The sequence below is a fragment of the Haliotis rufescens genome, unplaced genomic scaffold (assembly GCF_023055435.1).
Source record: "Haliotis rufescens isolate VD_foot unplaced genomic scaffold, xgHalRufe1.0.p SCAF_1, whole genome shotgun sequence".
NCBI lineage: Eukaryota > Metazoa > Mollusca > Gastropoda > Lepetellida > Haliotidae > Haliotis > Haliotis rufescens.
In genome coordinates this window covers 57,217,683-57,244,278 of record NW_025963779.1, presented here as the reverse complement: position 1 = coordinate 57,244,278, position 26,596 = coordinate 57,217,683, and the positions used below count along the sequence as shown (strand labels likewise).

The 26,596-nt window shown below is 38.2% G+C and overlaps 1 protein-coding gene and 1 long non-coding RNA gene across 3 annotated transcripts in view; both read right to left on the bottom strand.

The window, feature by feature from the left end:
• The window catches only part of LOC124131504 (stimulated by retinoic acid gene 6 protein-like), a 59,692-nt gene that overhangs the window by 9,611 nt on the left and 23,485 nt on the right, over window positions 1-26,596 (bottom strand). The window lies entirely within an intron of this gene.
• On the bottom strand, window positions 17,246-18,097 carry LOC125381540. Its single transcript, XR_007221864.1, has 2 exons — window positions 17,804-18,097; window positions 17,246-17,332 (listed from the first exon to the last, which is right to left on the bottom strand). It is a non-coding gene; the product is annotated as an uncharacterized LOC125381540 (long non-coding RNA).

Below are 26,596 nucleotides of genomic sequence, written 5' to 3'. Positions count from 1 at the left end.
AAAACATCTAAAACCCACCCTTTTGACATATTTAGTCTCATCTTTTCATTTATTTTAGTAGTGTTATGAATCCAATAACTTGCAAGTGTTGAAGTGAATAACGTTTGATTCTCACTGATATCAACACATCCAATAACTTTCATAATAATTGACAATAATTTCTTGAATAATGCATATCCCATGGGCAAAACATTCCCACGTTTCATTTACCCGGTTGACATGTATAATCAAAGTTAAGGAACCATTCATATAATTTTCATCGCTGTTTCGCCTTTTACCCCAAATGAATAATGAGACTGGTGATTCTCTTGCCTTGACGTTTTATAGCATACTGGCAGGGTAATACTTCGCACTGAACACAGGCATGTTTTCAGTTGCGACCATCTATCTCAGTAGGTATAATGTTAATATACATACCATCATAATATGTGGTTTCGGCAGTTGATCGAGAATGAAACTCTTGTTTCCCCGAAACATGCGCAGCAAATGACGTCTGAAAAAAGAACAGGATCATGGTGGTTTTCAAATGCCTCAATGACAGCTTAATCAGTTGAATTGGATCGACAAGAACGCATCGCTTACCTGTAGCTCTTCATAAACAGGTAGATGTTGAATGAAGTGACTATCACACATACGATCACGGTAATGAAGTACACGGCTGCAACAAAAGAAACAAATTGTGTCAAATTCGCATTATGGAGATAATCATGGATTACTTAGCTTCCGAAAGAGGCGCATCTTCCTCCGAAGTAATCATATGTGTGAAACGTGTTCTTCAAACATTAATCATTCAACACATGGCATAAATCAAAAGTGGTAAGGATAAACTAGTTCGAATAGAAACATATATAAAGCAAAGAAAACTAATGTGTCTGAATATTTCGAATGTCATATACATGTACATATAGGCTTACAACAAGGTTGTTAAGTTCGTCCACAACTTTTGTCTTTTTGTTGTTGTTAATGCATTGTTTCTATTTGAGGTATTAAGGAAATATTAATGTTACTGCATTTGATGGTGATATTAGTTTTTAATAAAATGCAATGACGTTCTTGGTTTTGACGGTTAATCCAGACAAAACAAACGTATTTGTAGTTAGATTAGGTGGTCACCTTTCATTATTTGTAAGGAAACATGGCTTTCATTATTTTTAAAGAAACATGGCTTTAAATTCTGTTAACATTGAAGAGAAAAGAGTTTCTTGTACTCCTTTCTATCTTCCTTTAACATATACACATTTGATTGAGTCACTAGGCTAAGCGTGCTCTTGTTGAGAATATAATTTCAAAGGTGACCGACTTGTACAATAGTTGACATCGATACCTCTATATGATGCTTCAAGTATTGGGTGCAATCGTTTGAATGCAAACACAAAATATAATTACTTTTCATATAAACGCTAAAGTTAAAGAGGTAAAAATACTGACTGAAATTAATCAGGATGCACGATAACCGTTTCCCTAAAAGGCTTATAATACTCTTACTTCGACTGAATAATATTGGACGTAGAACATGGTCATTAATAGTTATTTTTTAGATAAACATGATTAGTTAATACACGTATGTGTTTACAGAAGTGGAATTCTAAAATGACTTCAACCTAAAAAAATGTGTTGCTTTAAGTGCATAAATCTTTGTTAGAAGGGGAAAAGTATTGTCCATTTTAACCGACGAAACTCCAAAAAAACCTTGTTTTATGTTTAGCCCTAAGATAATGAAGACAGATGGTCGAAAATAAATAAAACAACCACGAAAAACAAAGAGACTAAGTCATTTATGTACATTCTCTGTTGAGGATGAAGACAATATGTATCGTATGATGTAATTAAAAAAATCAGCACCAGAGAATAATCAGTCTCGATTATCTGCTGTTGCTAATCATATAAAGGTATCGCCATTGGGAACAGCCAACACACATATAAACCTTCTACGGCGGATATTATACGTGCGCATTAGGAGACAGTTAAATGAAACGCAACGTTCTGAGCGGAGGAAAATAACTCACCCAAATATTTCCTTGGTAGTGGAAGAAAGATATTATGTGGTGTATTAAGAAATGAACAAATCCCCTAGAAACTACTTTTAGGCACTTCCATTCACTGCTGTGAAACGAATGGTTCATATAATGTAAATCGATCAGGCGTGTAGGTAACAAGCATTATTCGGAGGTGATTTTGAGTCTTGAGTGGTGAATATTCTCCCTTTCTGATGAAGGCGGTCCATTTGGGTTTGACTTCCCACTGCATTCGAGCCTGATTGTGTCGAACTTGGATGTATCGAATTCCCAGATGGGGACAGTGATATCGATGATATGACTGAGTTGCCGTCCATTTCACTATCAGCAGCCGCGCCTTGAAATCTTGTGTTGCGTCCGAACCTGGTAATAATATCCCATAACATGATGTTTGGTTTTCAAAAACTCACTTGATTGGTTGTCTCCAACCCCGGATAATTTTAACTTTTAGCAAGTCCCCACGTGATCGACACAACGAGGTTCGAATGTATCTTTTATTTGCTTCATTATGGTAATGTCTTTGCTGGTTCCTTCAATTCATGACTCTATGATGGACACGTGCATCGCCGTGTACATATATTTCTGTTGTTTACCTATTACAGACACGGTGAAACCCGGTTCACTTCATCAACCGATTTTACTCAGGGAAAATGTGGACGACTACGTGGAAAATAATGATTACTCAAAGGTTTACACTGCTTTGTGAGGATCTGGTGTCGGCATACTTTGGAAAGCCAAGTACTAGTCAGAGTCACGAAACGTGACATAGTTTACGATTCCCCTGAGATTTAAAGCTAACGGTTACTTTTGTTTGTTGTTTTACGCCACACCAGCAATATTCAGCTGTATGACGACTCTCTCTTAATAATGGAGTCTACACCACAAAATCCAGTGATTGGCATCATGAACATTGATGTGATACGATGACATGCATTAGCAAATTCAGCCTGACCACCCGATCCCGTTAGTCGACTCTTTCGACAAACACGGAATACTGAAGACTGAATACTGAATACTGATTGGAATCTTCACGGGTTGGCAAACACTTTCTTACTCCCACTCTTTTAAACCGCACTCTCACCATAACGTAGTGTTTCTCCATCTAAATTATTGCTATGTATCATTTCATTGTCTACATGTATATGCATCATATATCGGTATATTATAAACTTAAAGTTTTCAATTAAAGAAAGAGGAAATCCATTCCGACTCTCCATGCCAGGCAATCCCAAAACACCAATACATCTGATCTCAAACTGTTGTGATTGTCAGAAATCATCTTTTACCTTGTTGATAATTGTGCACGCTGTGAGTGTTCATACACGATGTGTTATTGTATTAATCCAGTACAAAAATGAAAATGAAACATTAAAAAAGGCGACCGAATAGGCCACTCCTTAGTGCCATACCTTTAAATAGATCAACAACAACTGGCGTCAATAAAAAATACTTAGTTCCACCATAGGTGAAACTTGAAACACCCTCTAGCTTCATGACAAGTTGAACACCTCCCAGAAGCAGGCCCAATCCAACCTGGAAAAAGAAATCAATCTTCTTATGTCGGTGTAACTTGCACGTTCACAACATTATGAAACAAAACTTAGTTAAAGTAATACATCTCTATTTCCCTTGTGCCGACAACATGGCGTTATTCCAACTCATCTACCCTTACATGTGACACGAAAACGTTTGATGCGGTGCGATGTGTTTGATTCGGTGCATCAACACGTCGCCAAATTCTTTGTCAGTTACATTATATTTACAAAAAGATAATTTCCCCAAAATATTTAATCAAGATATTCATACGAATTATTTAGACATTTGTAAATGAAAACCCTTGCTCTAGCATGCAGTACACTAAAAGGGCGCTGTCGTATAAATATCAGCATTAAATTTTTACGGAAACTGAAAGTGGAAAGTCAGGGTAATAAAATAAATATTATGGGTTTTAAGCAACCTAAATGTTAAATCTGTGTACTAAATACGATTTGTTTTCGCGTCCCGGCGACCACACTGCTGAGTACCTTATATCCTCTAAATATACCCCCGAAACCAAAAGGGGGTTAGTAGCCTCACTGTCTCCCTCTCATTGCAGTAAACCTCTGAAAATTGTCATACATTTCAGGGTTTAAATAATACTAAAACTGCACAACTCACAAAATACAGAGAATTTTAAGAAATACTAGACCAAATGTGATGTTATGCATGTACTGATCATGCATGGGTATTCAATTACCCATAAGAACATATTTCAATTACCCATAAGTTCCATAGACGTTTTACAAAGCTATTACAAATAGAAAAGTCCTTTAGAATGTTATATCAACACAGACACATTTACAACAAAAATAATACTCATACGAATGCAATGAATTGTCACAGACAATTGAAGACAAAATTTGAAATGCATGAATTTCCGATACAATTTCTTAAAAAAAACCATGTGCCCGCAGACTTTTACAGAATTATTATAAATAGACCACGGTGGCATTGCCGCCGTGGAATGATAGTGAGTTTGGTTTAATTTAACTCCACTTTGAACAGAATTTCAGATATGTCGTTATAATGTGGGAAGAATGCACGAAGTGATGCAGATCTGTGGGGTTTAACACATTGGGGAAACCAGTGAGTTGTATGTGTTGCTGTTGCAAAGATTCATAATCAGGGTGAATCTACATGTAGGAATCGACCACAGGATCCCTGTCACGCCTAAAAGAGGCAACTCCACATAACGAATTGCTGCGCCCTAGACGTCTTGCCCGCCATGATGATTGCAGTAAGAGGGAGATAATGACTGTGGACGATATCCTGACCAGCGACTGTTGACGTATGATACTACACTAAAAAAGCCAGGGCTCAGATTGGAATAATCACCACCTACAAAACCTTCCAAAAACATAACATGTTCAAATTTAGCTATGGCCACAAGCATCCATTTAATTCGTCTTTGACGATAAGAGTTGGAACGGGTACTTGGATTCTCGTGAGAAACCACGTTGTTTAGAATTCCTTGCCTGTGAACAATTGTACGTACACTTTAACCAAATAACAAGATATAAATTAATTTCGAAATGAATGTACACTTTGGTATCAATAGAAAATATACGACATCATTTGGGCGACGGGATAGTCCAGTGGTTAAAGCGTTCGGTCACCGCCCCGAAGATCTGGGTTCGATTCCTCACAAGGGTACAATGCGTGAAGCCAATTTCTGGAATATTGCTGAAAGCGGCGTAAAACCATACTAACATACTGACTCACACACCTTAATTAGGTACACTGGGGAGAATTGGGATGAAACAATCACGACTGGTCATTGATAAGATGGTCGAAACATTCTCTCGTGCGTAAGTATATGTGATACACTACTGTATAAACATCAAACCGTTTGTCACTAGATATGATTGTGAACAATGTCACCCGCTCGTTTATTATTACCATTACGTTGTTCGATATGCTTTTAAGAGCAACACGTGTGTGATTTGGTGTAGTATTACTAAGTCTTGGTTTCAACTTCCACTGTTTTACTGGTAGTATGAGGTTTTTAAATCGATAGACATTGTATGATTAAAATTCACATGGGTTTAAGATAACCGCATTCTACATGGTTTCAACTTCCACTGCTCTACTGGTACAATGAGGTTTTAAATCGATAGACATCGTATGATTATAATGCACATGGGTTCAAGATAACCGCATCCTACTTACTCTGTATAGAAGTATGAGCAGTATAAAGACCACAGATATAATTCGCACTGGGTACTTGAATCCGGGGATGGATCTGTAGATAAGTTTGTCACAGGTTGTCGTCTCTTTGCTGAAATACAGTGTTGTACGGTGTGCATAACCATGGTAGTTTGAATGCATAAAATAGAAATATTTTGATTACCATTTTCAATAAGAAAGCCAAAACTGTTACTGGCTACGATGCTAATAGATGCCACAGATATGTGTGTTATGGATTATGCTAGGTGATATGTTTGCTTGCCACTGAAGGATTAAGTTTGATAAACCTTCAGTTCTGCTTGTTACTATCATGCTACAACAGTTTTATAAAGTTCACTACAATGCTTCAGTTCCACATGCAATAATGCCACTATGCTAGCTATATGTTCCAACATGGCAGTATGCTACAGTTATACACATATATTTGTACCACTAATATGTCACATAATGGTACCATAATGCTAGAGTTACTACTTGTTACTACAGCGCTACAGTCCTTCTTCCACTGTAATGATACAGTCCTACATGTCACTATACTGCTCATTATAATTCTAGTCATACATGATTCCATAATCCTTCAGTCATACATGCCACTATCATGCTAGTCATACATGCCACTATACTGATAAAGTCCAATATGCCACAGTCCTACCTATTATTATTATGCTACCTTACTACATCCCACTATAATCCTAGAGTCCTACAAGTCACGCACGGTTTCAAAATGCTACAGTCCAATATGCCACTATCGTACTTGTCATACATACAACACTGCTAGAGTCTTACATATCACTATAATGCTTCAGTCCCAGATATTGCTATAAGTTCAATATGAAACTATAATGCTACGGTCCTACATGACATAATACTACTACAGTTAACCATGTCTTTGTAGTACTACAGTTTCGGACCCGTGAAGCTCCGGGTTAGAATAGGTCTTCAGCAACCCATGCTTGCCGTAAAAGGCGACTTACGGAATCGAGTGGTCAGGCTCGCTGACTTGGTTGATACATGTCATCATATCCCAATTGCGTGGATCGATTCTCACGATATCACTCACTGGATTGTCTGGTCCAGACTCGATTATTTACAGACTGCCGTCATATTGTTGAGTGCGGCGTTAAACAACTAACAAACAAAAACTACAGTTTCTCACTACTATAGTGAATGAATTTCTCTTCCTGAAAGATTCTACAATTCTCCATGCAATCACATCGCTGACTATATAGTATCCTGCATGCCTCTTTAAGTTCTTCACGGCATTTCGATACCTTGGGTCATAGTCTCTGTGTAGAACTAGACGGACATACTGCTGCTGGTGGGTGTACACCCGTTTCAGCGGCTCCTTTTGAAGAAAGCATATAAATTGTTATATTATTTTTGCTTAAAGCATAATCACACCGAAATGCTTAATATTATCGACATTTTTTAAAAGGAATATTTAAAGAAATTGAATCTGCAATTCGTTTACCGATAGCCGATGAAAGTTCAGTTAAAATATACTCAACAACAAAAGTTCCTGTGACACCAATATTTTAGTGTATTTTTCAAACAAGTTAAGTTTGGTTTTCAATATTGTAGTACATGTATGAAATCAAGTCACAAAAACGCATCTGCTACAGAAAAGCATGCATTCCATGCAAAAGTTGACTTGTATGCAAGCCCCATGCATTTCACTACCCAAGACTGGGTATAAAAACATGTGCGTTAACGCGGGATTCCATATGCATTGTTTAGGATCGTGCTGACAACAACCGATCAGAAAAAACAACAAAATTACGCAATTATTCAACATTACGAAATGCCTAGCCTGTCCGAAAATGAGCGTCTGCGAGCCATTGGTATGCTTGAAGCAGGATCGAGTCAACGTGATGTTGCAAGACAATTAAATGTCCACAGAAACACCATTTGGTGTTTATGGCAACGTTGGCAACAGTCGAATGCATTCAGAGACCATCCTAGGAGTGGCAGGCCACGCGTAACCAATAATCGACAAGATAACTGGATTCGAACAACACACCTACGAAATTGATTCCAGCCAGCAACAGTGACTGCAAGAAGCATCCCTGGCCTTCGACGAATATCTTCACAAACCGTACGTCGTCGCCTCAGATGTGCATTGATTGTCGCCCGAAGACCCTCCAGACGTCCCATTTTGACAGGAAACCACCGTCAAGCACGTCTACAGTGGTGCAGACAGCGTCCACGCTGGATGGCCCATGCAGTGGGTACAAGTTCTATTCACTGACGAGTCTTGTTTTCACCTCAGCCACAGCGATGGACGGATTCCAGTGTACCGACGTCGATGTGAACGTTACGTCAATCATTGTGTCATGGAAGAAGATCGGTTCGGGGGCGGCAGCTTTATGGTATGGGTTGGGATTACAGCACGATAGAGGACCCGTTTGATAGTGGTAGTGGGAAATCTCAATGGACAGCTCCACCGCGACGAGATCATCGTCCCTTTTGTTCTACCGTTTTTGCGTCGTCATGGCCCAGGCATTACCTTTCAGCCTGGCCTCATATTGCTCGACTTGTTCAGGATTCTCTTCAACAAAACAACGTGAATGTCATCCCCTGGCCGGCTCGCTCCCCTGATCTCTCACCAATCGAGCACATGTGGGATGAGATGGATCGACGTCAACCACGTGTTCCACAGACTCTCCAGGAACTTCGAAACATGCTCCAGCAGATATGGACAGTTATTCCACAGGACTTTGTGCGACGCCTGGTCCATTCCATGAGAGGAAGATGTGTTGCTTGCATAGCAACCAGAGGTGGACACACACGCTATTGATTTGTAAACTGACATTTTGGCATGTTCATGTTTTATTTATGAAATCACGCATTTTCAGATGTCAGTATGGCAAATTAAACCATTTGGACACTTACAGGAGTCTTTTTACCGAAATTGTTTCAGATTTGGTAAAAAAACAAAACTTTGCATGAAATCTTATTCAGTGTCACAGGAAATTATGTTGTTCAGTTTACGTTTGACTTATCATATCTCCATGTCAGAATGGTGAGATCTGATTGATCCACGTGATTTTGATAAAATACTACGTTTCCCGCCTTGGAAGGAAATACATTTCTTAGCGGGCGAATGAATCCCATAATCCCCACCACGAGCAAATCAGGCTGAACGTGGATTTATGAGAGGCAGAATAATTTCCTCATACCAAGCTTCGAAGCAGAGAACCGCATGCTTTTCCGAGTCAATGAAAGTCACGTGACATAGCACAAGTTAAACTTAGTTCAATCGGACAGCTGTTTTCTATAAAATTTGAATTTGTTTTGATATTTATACAATGTCATATAAAACATAGGGTTTATGCGACGCGCGTTAGGTTTTATACCACTCGCCTCCTGGTAGTGGTATAATTTAAACCTAACGCGGAACGTTTAAAACCTAATGTACCCCGAGTGATCCTGCTACAACTTATTATGTAGAGGTAATGGAAAATCCAATAGTACTCACTGTTATGACGTAGGTGTTGGACCTGATGCACCACGTGATGGTAAGAAGGAACTTTAAGATAAGATAGAAGAAGCACAGCACAACCGGTATGTTGGTGAGAACCGATACCGTTCGAAGTACCTTTAAACGAAGCCAGTTATTTAAAGATACATGTATATCTGATATTCGTCATAAGTCATTTTGGCTATAGAGTGAGTTAGGGTTTAAAGTAGTCTGTCATACAGACCCTGACAAATATATATCCAATACAGCCCATGCAAGTCTATAATAATTGGCAAGACTAGATTACTGCAGTATCAGGAATATCTGAAAATTAAGAAAGTCTCTGGGTACCTTTTTATATTATATTTTATAACTCTAAGTTAACAACTGTTTTTGCTGTAAAATATTTTAATTTCAGAGACTAGATGTTAGTTTAGGTTTAAAGGCAGCCCTCTAGCATTCATTCAATGCGCTACTTCATGCCAAACGAGGCTTAAAATAGTCGATGATTTTTAGGGTTTGTTCCATCAAGTTTTTGTAGCGGTAGTTATAACAACATGTCTTTCAGCCTTTGGGTTATCGTTAACGTGTCCACAGCATATCGGTTCGCATATCATATATGCTTTACCTGGTAGGTAAAGTAACTCATTTGACCTGGTTAAATCTTAGGACACGGGTATGAAACAGATCTGAATAATATGTGCTTGGCACTTGGACCATGATTTGTTTGGAAATCGGTATGACTCTTACCGTTAGTGCTTGGTCAGTCTGGCAGTAGGACTGTACGGCCTTAGCGAACGTACTGCCTAAGCTGCAAAAGTAAACAAGTGTGTAAGCCATGCAGCACATAGTGATGATGATCGAGTTTATAACCAGTATGTAAAAAGATCTGCAACCCTGCAGAGTCCTTGCTTAGATGAAGTCGGCTAGTCTGAAAAGTGAAACAGAAGGCTTTCTGTTTGCTGCCCAGGACCAGTCACTTCCCACTCGAAACCATTAATGTGTAATTTTGCATCACAATGTAAATTTGAAAAGGATTATGTATTAAATTTAATTAAACTGTCCAACACATAATCAGTGGATGCCCAGCCTTGGCATAAACCCATTATCCCCAGCAACATGATGGCTCGATCCCAGAAAATGATATAATAACATTCTTAGATCTACCAAGGCAAGCAAAACTGACCTTTGCTTTTTTGATAAATCCAATGAAATCAGTTGTATCATTGAATTCTCCGTCCCTTTTACCACCAAGTGATTAACAAGATTCAAGAAAAGCATGGCAAATATGAGGACCTCGCTTACGAAATGTCTCGCTTGCATCCCATGTACCAGCTTGTCCAAATGCCAATTGTTCTCGGTGCCTTAGGTTTGGTACCTCCCAATCTGTTGACTGACATTGGGAGAGTACCTTGGTTTGCTGCCTGGAACACAGCCCTTCTAACACTCTGGGTAAGGCAGAAGGCTGCAGTGTTGGGGAGTCTGCACATTCTCCGAAAAGCCCTTGGCGGGTTCGAATAGGCAGCGCTTCTGTGCTGCGTATAGAGTAGTCTTACGTCCTGAGATAAGTCTAACCAGCGTGACTGTACATGTGCCTGGTCTGAACCCAGTCTGCTGTATGAACATATGGCGTAGAGTAATAATTCCAGGTGCCTTCTACGCGTGTGAACTGTGGTCAAATATGTCCAAGACAGAACACAATGAAATTGAAAAACTCCAGCGCTACTTTGCACGTAATGTACAAAATTTTCATGTAAGATCTTCGACCGTTGCAACTATTCAGACGCTGGGATTGTGGACAATGACATCCGTGATTGACAAAATGAAGCTGGTGTTCCTTGGGAGGATGTGTAGAAGCAGCCACAGATATGCCCCGAAAAAGGTGTTCTATTTCAAGTGTGCTCAATATATAACAGGCAGTGACAAAAGTAAGTCTGTAACACATGATCTACTCAATGTGGCAAAGAAATAGGAATTATGGACCATAATAGTTCACTTTATGAAAACTAACCAGTTTCCACCCAAGGATGTGTGGAACAAAACCGTACAGACTAAAATAACAGAACATGAAACTGCTCATTGGCACACGAGTCTGCGAGATCACCCTGAATTAAACAGATTTATTAAAATTCACAGTAAGCTTGTACCTCATAGACTGTGGAATATGTGTATTCTGTACAATATACCAACTAGACCAATGTATGCACTTGTGAAACTAGGAACACTACCAATAACACCTGGACAGTGTTTAATGTGTGATGAGGAGTGCGATGACATAATAAAGCACCAACTGCTATGTTGTACAGCTTTAGCTGATGCAAGGAACACCCTCTATGAACATCTATTTGACTCTTTAAACCTCGAACAATACATGCGTACTGAGGACTGTGCAGATGACGAAGTCAAACTTGTGACATTGCTAGGTGGTATAACCCCTATTGTAGAGGATATGAGCCTTGACAGATGGGCTGAATTCATATCTTCTGTATCACGAGACATAAGCTCCTGGAACCTGCGATCACTGCTCTATCTATAGACAGCATATCTCATACCAGGACCAGGACATGTAAATATTCAGTATTGCCAATTTCTCTGCATAATATAATGTTCGTGTAAATATGCTGTGTTAACATGATTCCAAATGTATATCACTCTCCGAAATTAATGGAGGAAATAAAGATCATTCATTCATTCATTCATTCATACATACATACATACATACATACATACATACATACATACATACATACATACATACATACATACATACATACATGCAAGAGCTAGAGCTATAGAGCTTCATGGGTAGTACTAAATTACATTTACCTTGAAACAAGTTTCTACAATTTATGGTTCAAATTTATCAGGAGATCAGTATAAAGTGTTCAGGGGATATATCGTGTGATATCAGCACATCGAAGGATGTTAACAACAATTACAACTTACAGTACTGAACTATATGCGACACCGAGAACTGCCCCAACCAGCTTGTGTCGTGTCGAAATACAGGCGAACAGTGGAAAACATGTGATGCAGACCTCCAGAGCTCGAAACTGCAGCACCAGTGCTGGAATAGAACAGATCCAGACACCATCAGATTTTACTGAACCTCCGAAAGGTTCAATAGTATCATAAGAAATTAGATGACAAACATACGTGGGGTGTCAGATGAGGCAGGTGCTAAAGTGAGCATTGCATTATGACTCTGTATACTTTATGTTTCATGTGATTCTTGATATCTTGACATTGTCCCTCTTACAGTAATGAAATTGTGCTGTCATTATGGTTTTCCTTTCGTTGCCATGTTATTGAGCTTCTCGTTCTCATGTCATTCTGCTTCTTCATAACTACCATGGCACTGTGTTGCTTGATGCTATCATATTATGTGAGACAGTAGCTTTCTGTATACAGTAGTGAGTGAAGGAGTGAGTGAGTTAGGTTTAACGCTGCTTTTAACAGTATTCCAGTTATATCACGGCGTGTCAGCTTAATGTGGGAGGAAAGCCCGAAGTGATGCAGGTCTCAGATGTCTACCACTTCGGTGAAACCCACGAGCACGGGTATGGTGCTGACAAATCTAGAAACATATTCGGGGCGAACTGGGTTTCGAACCCACAATCATAGGTTTCTGGCGTGCCCAAGGGAGGCAACTCTGCACAGCGAATCGCGGCGCCTTTGACGACTGGGCCCCCCGTGTCCCCTGTACACAGTAGTAATTAGGTGATCCGTGCCGATATAATAACCTCATTCGATGCCATTTTGTTTGTTTGTTGTCATATTACTGGTACTGCTAGCCCTTATGGCATTGTTTATCGCCGTCATGTCATTGTGTTCTCATGTCAGTGTCCTATTGCCGTCATATTGATGTGCATCATGTGTCATATGACTGATTCATGTTGTCACGCCTATGTGATTATGCTTGTTATTTTGACAACTTATGATTTTGAATGTTACGATTTGACTGCTAATGTAAGCTGTCTATCGGGAAATGATGACAGGTATGAGAGAACCACCACCATCCACACTTCCCCGGATCCACTCGTGGTACATAAAGATACTAATAGGAGAGACCAACCCTTAGCCCACAAAGAAAAGTTGGAGTTGGTTGTATATTTCATGAACAATGTTGCGATGATGTTGATGACGGCTCCGAAGGCTACAGCGTATGAGAAACGGTTGTCGTAGCCGTCTAGTAGAGGAAGAGGACTGGAAAGACAAAATACCAATATATTGGACTAATGGGTCCTCTCTAATCATTAAAACAGACATGTAAGGTAAGCACTTCATCACATAACTTGATACTACCCATGGGATGCCCCAGTTCCAGGCCCCAAACACCATTAATCCTAAGAGATGGCCTTGTGTAGATAATTTTAGTCATTACATGCTGCAATTATATATGTGTGATGAAGATGATATATACACAGAGCTGCATAGGTAATGGTACTCACACAATCAATGCCGGTCTCCCTCCAAATACTTCGGGGTGGAATCGTCGCTTCTGCAGAAGCGCTAGAATGAAGATAATGCCAACCTGGAACGAAATGCCCCTTGTTACTTAATTTATTGAGAATTGACATTTACTTTGTGTGAGTCAGTTGGAGTATGAACCTTCCTAGAGTCAGGCCCAGATATGTTGTAAACGTCGTCGAAATCTCCGACGTTCATACAGTTTGGCCCTGACTCTATAAAGGTTCATACCAAAATAAACTCACACAAAGTGAATGAATAGTTTCATATTTTTTATATACCTATTTTGTTCCTCGATTAACTTCAGTTTGCACGTGTGACTTCATGTTCACACAGACCGCCATACGACAACAAACTGTATCGCGGGGGAAATAGTCCCTCAGAACGAGAGATGACATAAACGAGTGTATGCTCTAATTGCTTTACAGTAACATATTTTCAGGTTTGTTTGCAACGAATAGATCTAAATACTATGATCTTTCGATGAGAAATGTCCGTTAAGAACCTACCTCATTGAGTCAGTGACAGTGACAAACAGTCGTGATATATTTACTTAAAGTACAATGTCAAAATGGTCGACACGATCAACGTAACGGAGTTGAGGCGATTTCAAAGCCATTAAATAATAAAATGTATCCCAAAAGATGACGGTGATGAAGATTTAAGAAGAATTTGCGTCCATTACGTCTGTTCAACGTCGATTGTAAAATCGTCTCTGTGGTTATTGAGTCAAACAAGTATTAACCGGTATAATAAACTCAAACAGGGTTTTTGAAAAACAGATTTTTAGGTGATAGCAGAATTTGTTGAATCACTGCTATTTTAATCAAATTCCTGGATTGCTCATTACAGTCGTCTTTGAAAGAGCATTTAACACTGTTCAATAAGAATTTATTTAAAAATTCTCTTGAAGTATTTCATTTCGACCCTTCCCTTACTTTGAAAAAGGGTTTAAGGTTATTGATATCATTAATACAATTCATGACCATAAACACTGCTCATTTCATTTCTGATAAACCCTATTTATTGATATCCCGAATATATTTTCCTGATATCAGAGTTTTAAATTATTTTTCAAGAGCATTTACACGGTTTTGCATAACAATACATGTATATAATTTGAAATTATGATTTGAAGTCATTTATTCATGTTTATGATATCAGTAATTCATTACCTGAGATGATAATTTCGTTAAATGATATCAATAATTCAGCATTAGTTTTTTGTTTACTGATTTAATTATATCAGTTACTGGATACACGATATCATTAGTCAATGTAAGTATGGTAACAGTAACTGAAATCATTAATACACTGCAAAATATTTCTTTTCTTTGAATATCATTAATAATTTTTTAATTTCACGATATCATCCAACAGTTAATGATATTATTTAATGTCTTGATATCAGTAGAACATAACTGATATCATTAAATGAATACTAAATTGAGTAAAAGAATTACTGCTATAAGTAAATCGGTAAACCACTTTCCATACGGGGATAAGGCAGCGCAGGACAACTTCGGAATGGTCGGCAGAATTTTTTTTTCAGAAATAACTGGCTGAATGTATTTGTTTTTGCAGAAATAACTGGCAGAATTTTTTTTCTGCAGCAATTTCCATCGTCAATTTTTTGAGAGTTTATTCAGCAATAGAAGACATTTTTTATTGTAGATATTTTATTTACTGCTATCGAGAAAAGTTGATGCCACTTGAAATTGGAACAATAAATTGGCACTCATGCCTTTGCATACTGGACGGATGCAATTCCTTGAACTTGAGCTTAAATCTTAATTACTTTCAGAATGAGAATTTCAGTGACCATCTTTAATGGCATTTTACGACTTTACAGTGCACTACATTGATGGTGAATGTGATTCTCAAAAATTAAATTTTATAATTATTCCATTGGGCGAACCAAATATAAGATCCCTGGTTGAAATTTAAAGAAATAAACAAAATGAGATTTACTCATAACTGAAAGACATGAAATAAAAATATAAAACAACCAAGATTTTATAACATAACTGCATTTATTATATACATAAGTATGAAATATATAGATATATAGTGAAAATATAAATGGTATTGTGAAATAAATTTGAAAATGATATTTCACTGCAGTGAAAATATAAGCTTATATTTTCACCAGTGAAAATATAAGGTTTGAACCGGAACTACTTTCATCTCGAGTTACTTCCCCTTGATACAAAGGGACTTAATTTCATGATTACCTCCCTTTGATCGTCTGCTAGCCGAAATGAGCGACAACATAGAGAGAGGTGATATGGATAATTTATTATCTGCAATAGATTACAGCATACTTGGTGATAAAAAGTATCAATCTATCAGTGATGATGATGTTTCAAGGTTTCTTCGAGATCTGGAAAATGAAAACACAAGAAGGAAGACAGATAGAGACATTAGAATTATCAGTGAGTACCTAGTGATGGTTGAGGGGGAAACTAGAAAAATTGAAGAAATCGATGCAGTATCTTTAGATTCCTATTTGTCAAGATTTTTTTCTGTCAGTAAAAAAGAAGGATGGATCAGAATATGAACCAGTCAGTCTAAAAAGCTACCAATCTTCCCTACAAAGACACTTGAAACAAATGGGTTCTACATTTAACATCATTTCCGATATCACATTTGCAAGATCTAGAGAAACACTCAAATGCAAACAAAAAGAACTTAAATCAATGGGTAAAGGCAACAAACCCAAGGCTGCTGAAGAGCTGTCAGATATGGATATTGATGTCATGTACGATGCCAAGACCCTCGGAAGTGAAAACCCACACAGCCTCCTTCACACCATGTGGATGATTTGTTGTCTCAACTTCGGCATGAGAACTGGAAAGGAAACAGAAATTTCAATTGGGAGACATTGACATTAGAAATGATGATGATGGATCCGAGTATCTTATTTTTATAAGTGAGCGACAAACAAAAAGAAGACCTGGGGATAATCCTAAAAACATACGGCAAATAAAACCAAGGGCCTATGCAACACCAGAAGACCTGAAAAAAATGCCCTGTCAATGCATATAAATTGTACAGACAAAGACGACCACCAGCCTCTTGTACACCATACAGTCCATTTTTTCTAGCAGTCAATAACAACAGGAACGAACAGTCGTACTGGTACAAAAATGCCCCACTGGGTGTCAAGAAGCTATATGGAATATGAAGGCTATGACAGAAGGTGCTGACATAGCTGATGACAAAAAATTGACACCAGACAGGTAAATATTCAATATCTATATTAGTTTTGGATAAACACTTTAGTATAATATTGGGAAATACAATGACAATCAGCCATAAAGTAAGTCAAAATAAATAAGGTAATAAATATCAAATAAATGGCATGATATTGAATATACCTGAATCATTTGGGTTTTTTTCAGCATGAGGAGTGAGTGAGTATGATTTTACGCCGCTTTTAGCAATATTCCAGCAATATCACGGCGGGGGACACCAGAAATGGGCTTCACACAGTGTACCCATGTCGGGAATCGAACCCGGGTCTTCGGCGTGACGAGCGAACGCTTTAACCACTAGGCTACCCGACCGCCCCTCAGCATGAGGAAACACCTGGTCCAGAAGTTGACAGACAGTGGCGTTTCTCCCAATGACATCATTCAGATATCTGGTGAGATGACAGCTGTAAACAAAAAAAAATGAATTTATGAAATATTTATACTACATATATTAAAACAATAAAATTATATGGAAAAAACATATTTAGAAATAGATTTTGAAGGTTGGTATTCCACTGAAGTGAAAATATACATTAATTTTATCTACACTTATTTAATAATTCTGGGGACTATAACAAATCGAGTTTCCTTTTTAAATATCAATTGTTAAAATGGGTTTGTATAAGTTAGTTATATTCATTTTGTTGGTATTTTGAATATCATAAGAACATATATTGGTAAAAACATTTGGCCTCATCCTATAAACGTGTTGTTTTAAGACATTAGAGTAATGAAATACCAAATAAAAAATAAAATACTCTTTAGAGAAATACAAATATCATTCATTGATCTTTCAAAATATGGATAAAATGTTATTTTGAATTATTTTATTTAACAAATTTAGGGCAAAAAAACGTGAATTCGATCATGATTACTCAAGTATGAATACTGAAAAGCAGAAGGGAATATCTCGCATTCTGTCAAACAGTAACACCGCCAGCAGCACAGTCACAACAGCTGATCGAAATCCGGACTCGGCACCAATGCAGGGTGGATTTACGATGCAATCTGTGTCCAGCCGCCTTCAGAATCAACATTTTCTGACAAGCTTGTTGTCTGGAAATACCATCAACGGAAATGTTAACATATGTCTATCGCCTGACATGTTCAATGTATCAATGTCCTCCGAAAAAAACACTGCAAATGCGACAACATCGAACACACGTGAAGACGAGTTACCATTGAAAAGACCATGCTTGCAATAGAATGACAAGATCATCTTGAAATATGGCATAAATAATGTTCGTCATAAAATATTGACAACAGAATATGTTTGGACTTACCTTTTCACGTTCATATTCAGTGTTTGTTATATCCTTTTACGTTGTTGACTTTGTTGACAAAAGTTCAAACTTTAAAAGCGAAGCGAGTGTGCGACGTTGTTTTTCTCTGAACACAATCAGCTGTCTATGGATTATTATGTATTGCTACGCATTGACGTTAGTACGAAACATTGTTTGGACAATGAGTTGTATACAATAATACATTAAGAAATTGATAAAATGCCAATTTGAATAAATGTTTTTGTTTCACATTTGTATTTTGTTGACAGGTTTGACAGGTCGTATGTGAGCAGGTCGAGACGCGAGAAATATCGTCGTTCTCGTAGTTGAAAGATCTGACTAAATTTCAATTTAAAATATGTAAAAATGGGAGATGTATATAATAAATAGGCTACTTCATGCTTTTTTGTCGAATACGATTTATATTTCGTCTCGTGAAGCCTCAAACCCCATATTGTTTCGATATCTTCGATCTCGAAACAATATGGGGTTTGAGGCTTCACTCGACGAAATATAAATCGTCTCGTGAAGCCTCAAACCCCATATTGTTTCGATATCTTCGATCTCGAAACAATATGGGGTTTGAGGCTTCACTCGACGAAATATAAATCGTATTCGACAAAAAGCATGAAGTAGCCTGTATATATTGTTTCATAAATGCCATAGTTCACATTACAGTTATTCATCGTACAATTCTAAACACACAGCTTTACTTACATACAAATCATACATACAAAGTACAAAACGCCTCCAATGCATAAGAATCGGCAATATCTCAGCCACAGCGACTGTGCACATAATCTTGCTCAGACAAAAAATATAATATGTACATTAAAGACTAAAGCATTGACACAAATGCGATCAATAAAATATAACAGCGGAACTCTGCGCTTTATGAAAACTCTAACATTGAGCAAGGTGTCCCGGGGGGAATACAAAGGGAAACCACTCTCAACTAGAGTTTGAACTAAGATTAGCTCCCCCTGAGTTATCAATGAGGTCACGGTCATTACTGTAGCCTGCCGACACCTTCCGTTTTTATCCTTCCCAGATTATCGAAAAGGTATGTTGTTTCAAACTTCTTCAGCATGGACTCGGATAGAAATATATTGTAAGCTATCGACTCCACAGTTATGTGGATCGCTGTCGCGATTAAGAACATTTTTTACGTGAAATCCTTGATACGTTCTTCGTGCTTTCGAAGTGTAAATTTGAATGAGACAGTTTTACAAAATGAAATGTCAACGTTTGGACGTAAAACAGACTAATTGTTTGTCAAAATATCTATGGAGAAATATGCCGCCATCTTGGATGAAGATAAAATAAACTTACGACAGGTATGGGGCTATCTTAGATTTACGACAATCTTAAGATATCTTAGGGCTACGATAGTTTCGAAAATATGCTACGATAGCCTACGATTTGCTTACGATAATTTTAGGGCTACGATCATTTCGAAAATCTAGGCCCTGATATATAATTTTTGTCATAACTGCGTAAATATCCAGTTGAGCGATACAGGCCCTGTGGGCCTCTTGTAATTCGATGTTCTCTATTGAAGCCCAGTTTATGGTTATGGTTATTGACCTTTGAGTATCAAGTACTTGTTATTGTTTTATCGAAGTTAGGGAGACATGTGGTTTAAGTTAAATGTTTTCGGACAGGAAGTACAAAGTGGTATGATTTGAGATCTTTATACGCTTTGTATTTCAGTACTGACTTGTTTTCTGTCTGCCAATTATAGATTCTCGGAAAATGTCAGTGGAGCATTTTTAAAGCTATTTACAAAACAGTACAAATAGAAATTCATGTTATCCTTCATTTTCTGCCTAAATCATGATTTATTTTTATTCTTTAATACCAAAATACAGGTAAAAAGCCCAAGTATTATCTGTCCAAAAGGAGAACGTAAACATGCACTGGATTGGCTATAACTATCTATAACAAGATCAGGTTGGAGGTAAGGAGAATCCTTTTCTTAGAGCATACAAAGATACATCATCAACATAATCAGTTATAATAATTTCCACACAGATTACAAAAACATGATTAACGGTTTTCTTACTTACCATCAATACAAACTGTATTTCTCGTAGCTTTTTATCTGAATTTTTACATCTCATGTATCTTCAGAGCTGATCACTATTCACATATTTGTGTTGCCTAAAACCTTTATCTGTGACTTTTTTTAAGCCTACAAGAATTAATGTACATGTTACAAGAATTAATATGCATGTTACAAGAAGTAATATACATATGACAAGTATTAATATACATGTTACAAGAATTAATATACATATGACAAGTATTAATATACATGTTACAAGAAATAATATACAAGTATATCTGATTTAGGTGACGACGTTGAGGCCCCATGGCTAGAGCATAGAGCAGATCGGTACCCTGCTCGTGAGGAGTGCACTGATGGAGGTAATTCTAAGAATATTTAAATAGCTCATAACCCATGAAGCTCATAAATGGTAAGTATGCTATGTGACCTAGAACTTTAAATATGCTATGCTTCAAATCTATTAAATCTATCTTACATTGTTCATGTGTCTAAAGCATGTGGAATGCGTTTATTACTGAAATGAAAAGAATTTTAATGTGTTTTTCATGTCTTTTCAGAATATGTGCACATAGCCTTCAATGACCGGATGAAAAACAGAATTCATATTGTAAAAGAAAGGTTAGTAATTTTCTTAAATTTCTGCACTAATGCATTTTCTGAGCCAATTTTTGAGCTTATGAACATATGAACACACATTATTTGGATTTGTCTCTTCGAGATCTTTCCAGTGATATAAAATACGTTTTTGTAGCTCGCTTTCCTTCTGTGTGGTCATGTTCGGACTGCTGGCCATCGGGAAGTTGTCCCGACCTGAATTGGATGCTAAAGGTTTTGCTGAACTCACCGCAAGGAGGGTGATGTAATGGTTGAACGCCGATACATCAATGATGTCCGCACAGGCAGGGAGAGTTTGGTTGCTTATTATTGACGCCATCACTCTATCATGGTAGCTGAAATTATATTATTGTTTGTTTGTTTAGTTTTTATTTGTTGGTTGTTTAACTCCGCACTCAGCAATATTTGAGCTACATGACTGCGGTCTGTAAACAAGTGAGTTTAGACCAGATATTCTGGACAGTGATTGACATCATGAGCATCGATCCACACAAATTGGACACCGAGTTTGTAACATAAAATTATGCCTCATATTTTTATAAACTAAAACACCCCATGACAGGATCATACGGGCCTCCTAAACCCTCCCCAATCCCAGCATCTGCACTTATGATAATTACAATATGAACTTTTCTTTATTCTTTCAAATGATCGTGATAATGATTTTACAATAAATCCATATGCAGCAATTTTAATTTCTTAAAACATCATTACTGGTTACATGAAAATTGTACTGAAGATAGAGAAAGCACTGTTCAAGTACAAGATATTACACATACGGTTTTTTGACAACTTTGGTGATAGATGTTGGAGGTGAAGTGTTGTTGGAAGATGTGTCAAAGATAGTACAACAACCAGGCACAGAAAACCTAGTATTTCGACCAAAAATATAACAGTTTACCGTGACATCAAAGAGAGATGTGAAAAAACAACAAATATTGAAGTTGCAGCAATACGTCAAAAAGTTACCAACAGATTATTTTGCATTGCGCCAGTCTATAACTGTAATGATATTACACTTTAAAACAATCATTGTTTCAGAGAATACTACTCTAAGATTTAAAAGTGAACTAATCTCGTGACTGTTGGTATATTCAGATATTCTTCAGAATAATTCCTACCAATTAACATGTTAACGGTATCCTTTGATTATTGAATGTCCGGTGTCTTAACATTATGTTTATGTGATGGAATTGCGAAGATGCCTTAAATTAGATTATAAATACATATACCAGTCAAGACCCCCTCCGTGGTCTAGCGGTAGAGCGTACGCCCGGAGAGCGGAAGGTCGGGGTTCGATCCCCGGCAGCGTCATACCAAAATACGTTTAAAGATGGTACTTGTTGTTACCCTGTCTGGCGCTCGGCATAAAGGGGCTAAAACAAGGACTGGTCGGCTCAGAGTCCGTATACTGTGTGTGAGTGGGGTATTCATGCTAAACTGCGGCATGGTATCTGAGTGGGCTTGCACTATTAATCGGCATCAGTCGACTAGCATCGTGTCATGGTGTGGGGCGGCATCAGTCATAACCATCGAACAGAGCTCCATGTTTGTCGTGGAAGAGTTAATGCCCTTTACTACAGGAATAACATTTTGGCAAATCACGTCATCCCATTCTTTCATCAGCACCAGGATATGCAAACCTTCCAGCAAGATAATGCTAGAGCGCACACAGTACGTCTTTCAACACAGTACCTAGCGAACAATAATGTGCCTCTGCTTCCATGGCCAGCACTGTCACCCGATCTATCGCCAATTGAACATCTATGGGATTACCTGGGTCAACGCCTCTCACGTCGTCCGCAAGTACAGTGAGTGAATGAGTGGGTCTGGTTTTACGCCGCTTTTAGCAATATTCCAGCAATATCATGGCGGGGACACCAGAAATGGGCTTCACACATTGTACCCATGTCGGGAATCGAACCCGGGTCTTCGGTGTGACGAGCGAACGCTTTAACCACTAGGCTACCCGACCGACCCCCGCAAGTACAGAACCTGAGAGAACTTGAAGATACACCACGTCAAGAGTGGAATGCCCCAGAACACTATTCGCAGACTTATTCGATCAATGAGAAGACGTTGCATGGCCTGTGTTGCTGTCAATGGCGGACATACCAGATATTGACTTTTCATTTTAACCCTATGTGTCTTCCTTACACTGATGACGTAATTGTAATTGCTGTATGGTATTCCTGTTTCCTTTGTCGTCTTTCTTTATTATCCGTTTATGTCTGTTCTAATTAAAATCGGTCATTGCTCAAGTTGTTTTTTGTAATATTTCAAGATTTATTGCTGGTGCGTTTTCAATGCTGCTCAGTATATAAGTCAGGACTTTTGTATCGTCCATCACCAAACCTATCCCAATCACGAAGAGTTCTTCCCACTTTAAGCTGAAGCGCCGTGATATAACTCAAATACTGTTAAAAGCGGCGTTAGGCCATACTTTTAGAAGCCATGCAAGTGCTTGTCGAGATCCTTTTTCCATTTCTCCTTTATCGCTCCGCTATTTCCTTAATGAGAACAGTTTGTCCTGTGCAAGCATGGCCAATGATTAGATTTTTATATCCATCTTTTTTCAAATCCCATGGAGACACTTGTTTGTCATTATCATATCATTGTTTGACTATCATTATAAAACACGGGTCGGATGAGTGTTGTTGTTTTGATACTGATTGTATTGGTTCAAATAGGTCATCCAATGAGGTGACTCGTTCGATTCTGCCCGCTGCAGAAGTCTACAATTTTGATATTTCGGAAAGTAATCGACATTAATCCATTAGATGGCTTGTACACGAGTATAATTTATCGATCTATGGCCAGAAATGTTTTTACATGAACAAATGAAAAATGGTTGTCGATAAATGACCTGGTTGTCGATATAAAACAAACGGCAAGATGGCGATCGAGTGACGCTCCTTTTCTCTACTTGTATATGGGGGTGCATATTTGTATTTGCTGACCAAAAACGAGTTCCTGTGACATAATCTTAGCATGACTGTCGCGCCCATGAGCATGGTATGTACACAAATAAATGTTATGAAAACAACCTCATATAACAACACATAATATCAAAGAAATATAATTTTCAGACACGAGGAAGTATAAACCATGTTTCTTACCTCAATGACACTGTTTGTTCTTTTGTCCTAAAGTCAACACAATATACAACACTGCATATGACACGAGGACGTATACATATGTCCAATAACCGACACGATCCACAAAGCAATGTCACAACACTTACACATGCAACCTAAAGGGACAAGCTACAAGTTTCCGACTCCGTCGTCTTATGTCGCGACCACTATCTGTCAACCCTGTCTGACCTACTTAAATTACGAGGGGATTAGAGTTCCTGTTTAATTTGTTATCAGCCTCACTGTAGGTGGGTATGAATGATCGAGGACCTGTCCTACCTTGCCCTACCAACTGCGCAACAGGCACTACTCTAGCGTTAAAGTCAACACACAGTTGACATGTGCGCTATTTAATGGATCAATATTTAGAATAGATGACCTAGTATATAGCTGTTTACATGTGCTATTTACCCTGTTCAATAGTCATAATACTGACATACATTAAACGTTTATATTAAACCCACTTGTACTGACCTCTGTTGGGGAAACGCGTCTTCTGAGGCGCCACAACTTGGATGTCAGAATTGCTTGGATCGCCAGAAACCTATGATCTTGGGTTCTAATCCCTATTCCTTTCGAATATGTCTCTAGATTTGTCAACACCATACCCGTTCACCAAAGTGGTAAACTTCTTAGATATGCATAGCCTCGGGCTTTTCCGAAGCCGACATGCCGTGAAATAACTGGAATACTGTTCAAAGCAGCGTTAAACCCAACTCCCTCACTCATTAATCTCTATACGGATGCAGTATACAGTAAGTGACCTGATATCTGCCGTTGTGATTTTCTTCCCGTGGTGTCGCTGATCATGATTTCATCTTCGCATGGCTCAACACTAGGAAATGTCCTGTACAGGCGCACGGATGTCCCCAACAATGTCCATGAGCTGGCATGCCTCTTCTGTAACGTTTTGTCCCAGAGGACACCACAGAGGCCCGAACAACAGGGTGGTCGTGGCTGTTTTCAACGTGTAGCATGCTGATGTAAGAGAAGTGACCTGAGGGATGAATGCAGAATAAAGATGTCATGGTGAACAAGAGTTTGTGATAGACGTAACGAGCGCAGATCATGCAGCCTTCTGCCACTTAAGTATTCCTGTAAAGGATGTGAGGAGATATGGGATTAAACGGCGCCTTAAAGAGTATTGCACGTATATAGCGAAGTGCATGCACGTTCGTGTGCTTGTGCTTATGTGTGTGTGTCTGCTTGTACTGTCCGGAATATGCCGGTTTTGTAGTGCTTGCCCACTGAGATACAATTAATGCCACAGTTTACTGACTCCGAGCCAACCAGGCCTTCTTTTATCTCAATAATGCCGATCGCCAGGCAGGGTAACAACATGTATCATCTTTTTAACGACGCCTTTTGTATTACACGGCCGGGGATCGAACCACCGACCTTCCCCTTGTAATCAGTGCGACGTGTGTGACAGATCTTGTGAAATTCAAGAAACATCACGGACTTTGAGTTGGCAGATAATTTTAATCAGCCAATCATTAGATTGGATTTATATTTAATAAATCCGAAAGTGGTTGAATAATAAATTGGCCTAAATTTACAAAAACAAATATAGCTTTCACCAGACATGCTGGATGATCTCAACATGGTGTGTTGTGGGTCAAAAGATGTTGTGTGGAGCCATCTAGACCTTTGTATTCTATACAAGTAGCTCAGCACTCAAACATGCAACCGGATTATTGTTTACGTACACATGTATATATACTTCTGTTTGCCTGCACCTTTATAATACCTTTCCATGTTTCTCGTGAAGGTGGTTTTGTTCCCTCTACCAACCATCACGACGCCTTGACTGTCCCAATTAGAATTCGAAGGAAGCAGGTTATCGCTGCGATATAATCCCAATACGATCAACCTGTTATCACAATCCGCTATATAGGTCACCTAGCAGGAAGAACGTTTTAATAAGATTCAATAATTTCTCGTGTTTACGAATCCTTTTGCACTTTTTAATACATGTGGGGTTCACACAGGCATTGTATTCATACACGGATTCTAAAGTTAAAAGATAGAACTGTCGCTTGTTTCCTTTTAGTAAGCATGTCATTAGGAAAGATAATTAATATTATGCCACTATATGCTCACACAATACAATGTTATGTCTTAAATATTCTGATAATGATACCGAACCAACCATACGGTTACTGATAAGCGGTTTTATTTAATTGGTGACGTATAGGACGCCATTGTTGAAGTCACACAGTCATTATCGAGATGCAACAATAGACGATGATGCTACACCTTTCGGGTAGGTTCGTTCGTTTCTGTTTTCATAGAAAACAAATTAAATTTTCTTATATGTATGGTTGTAGCATACTCAGTTTACGAAACTTTTGACTGATCGCGCAGTTCAAGAAAACGTTTAAGAGTGACGTTCAGTGCATTACTTACCCATTAGACTGTAGGCAAAGAGGTATCGATAGGGAATCGATTGCTAGCCTGAAGGTGAATGCAATAATTGACAAACTAGTTTATCAGTCAGTTTCACAATTTTAGAATTTCCACTTCGTTAAATTCGTCATGATACATATTTAAAGGTACTCA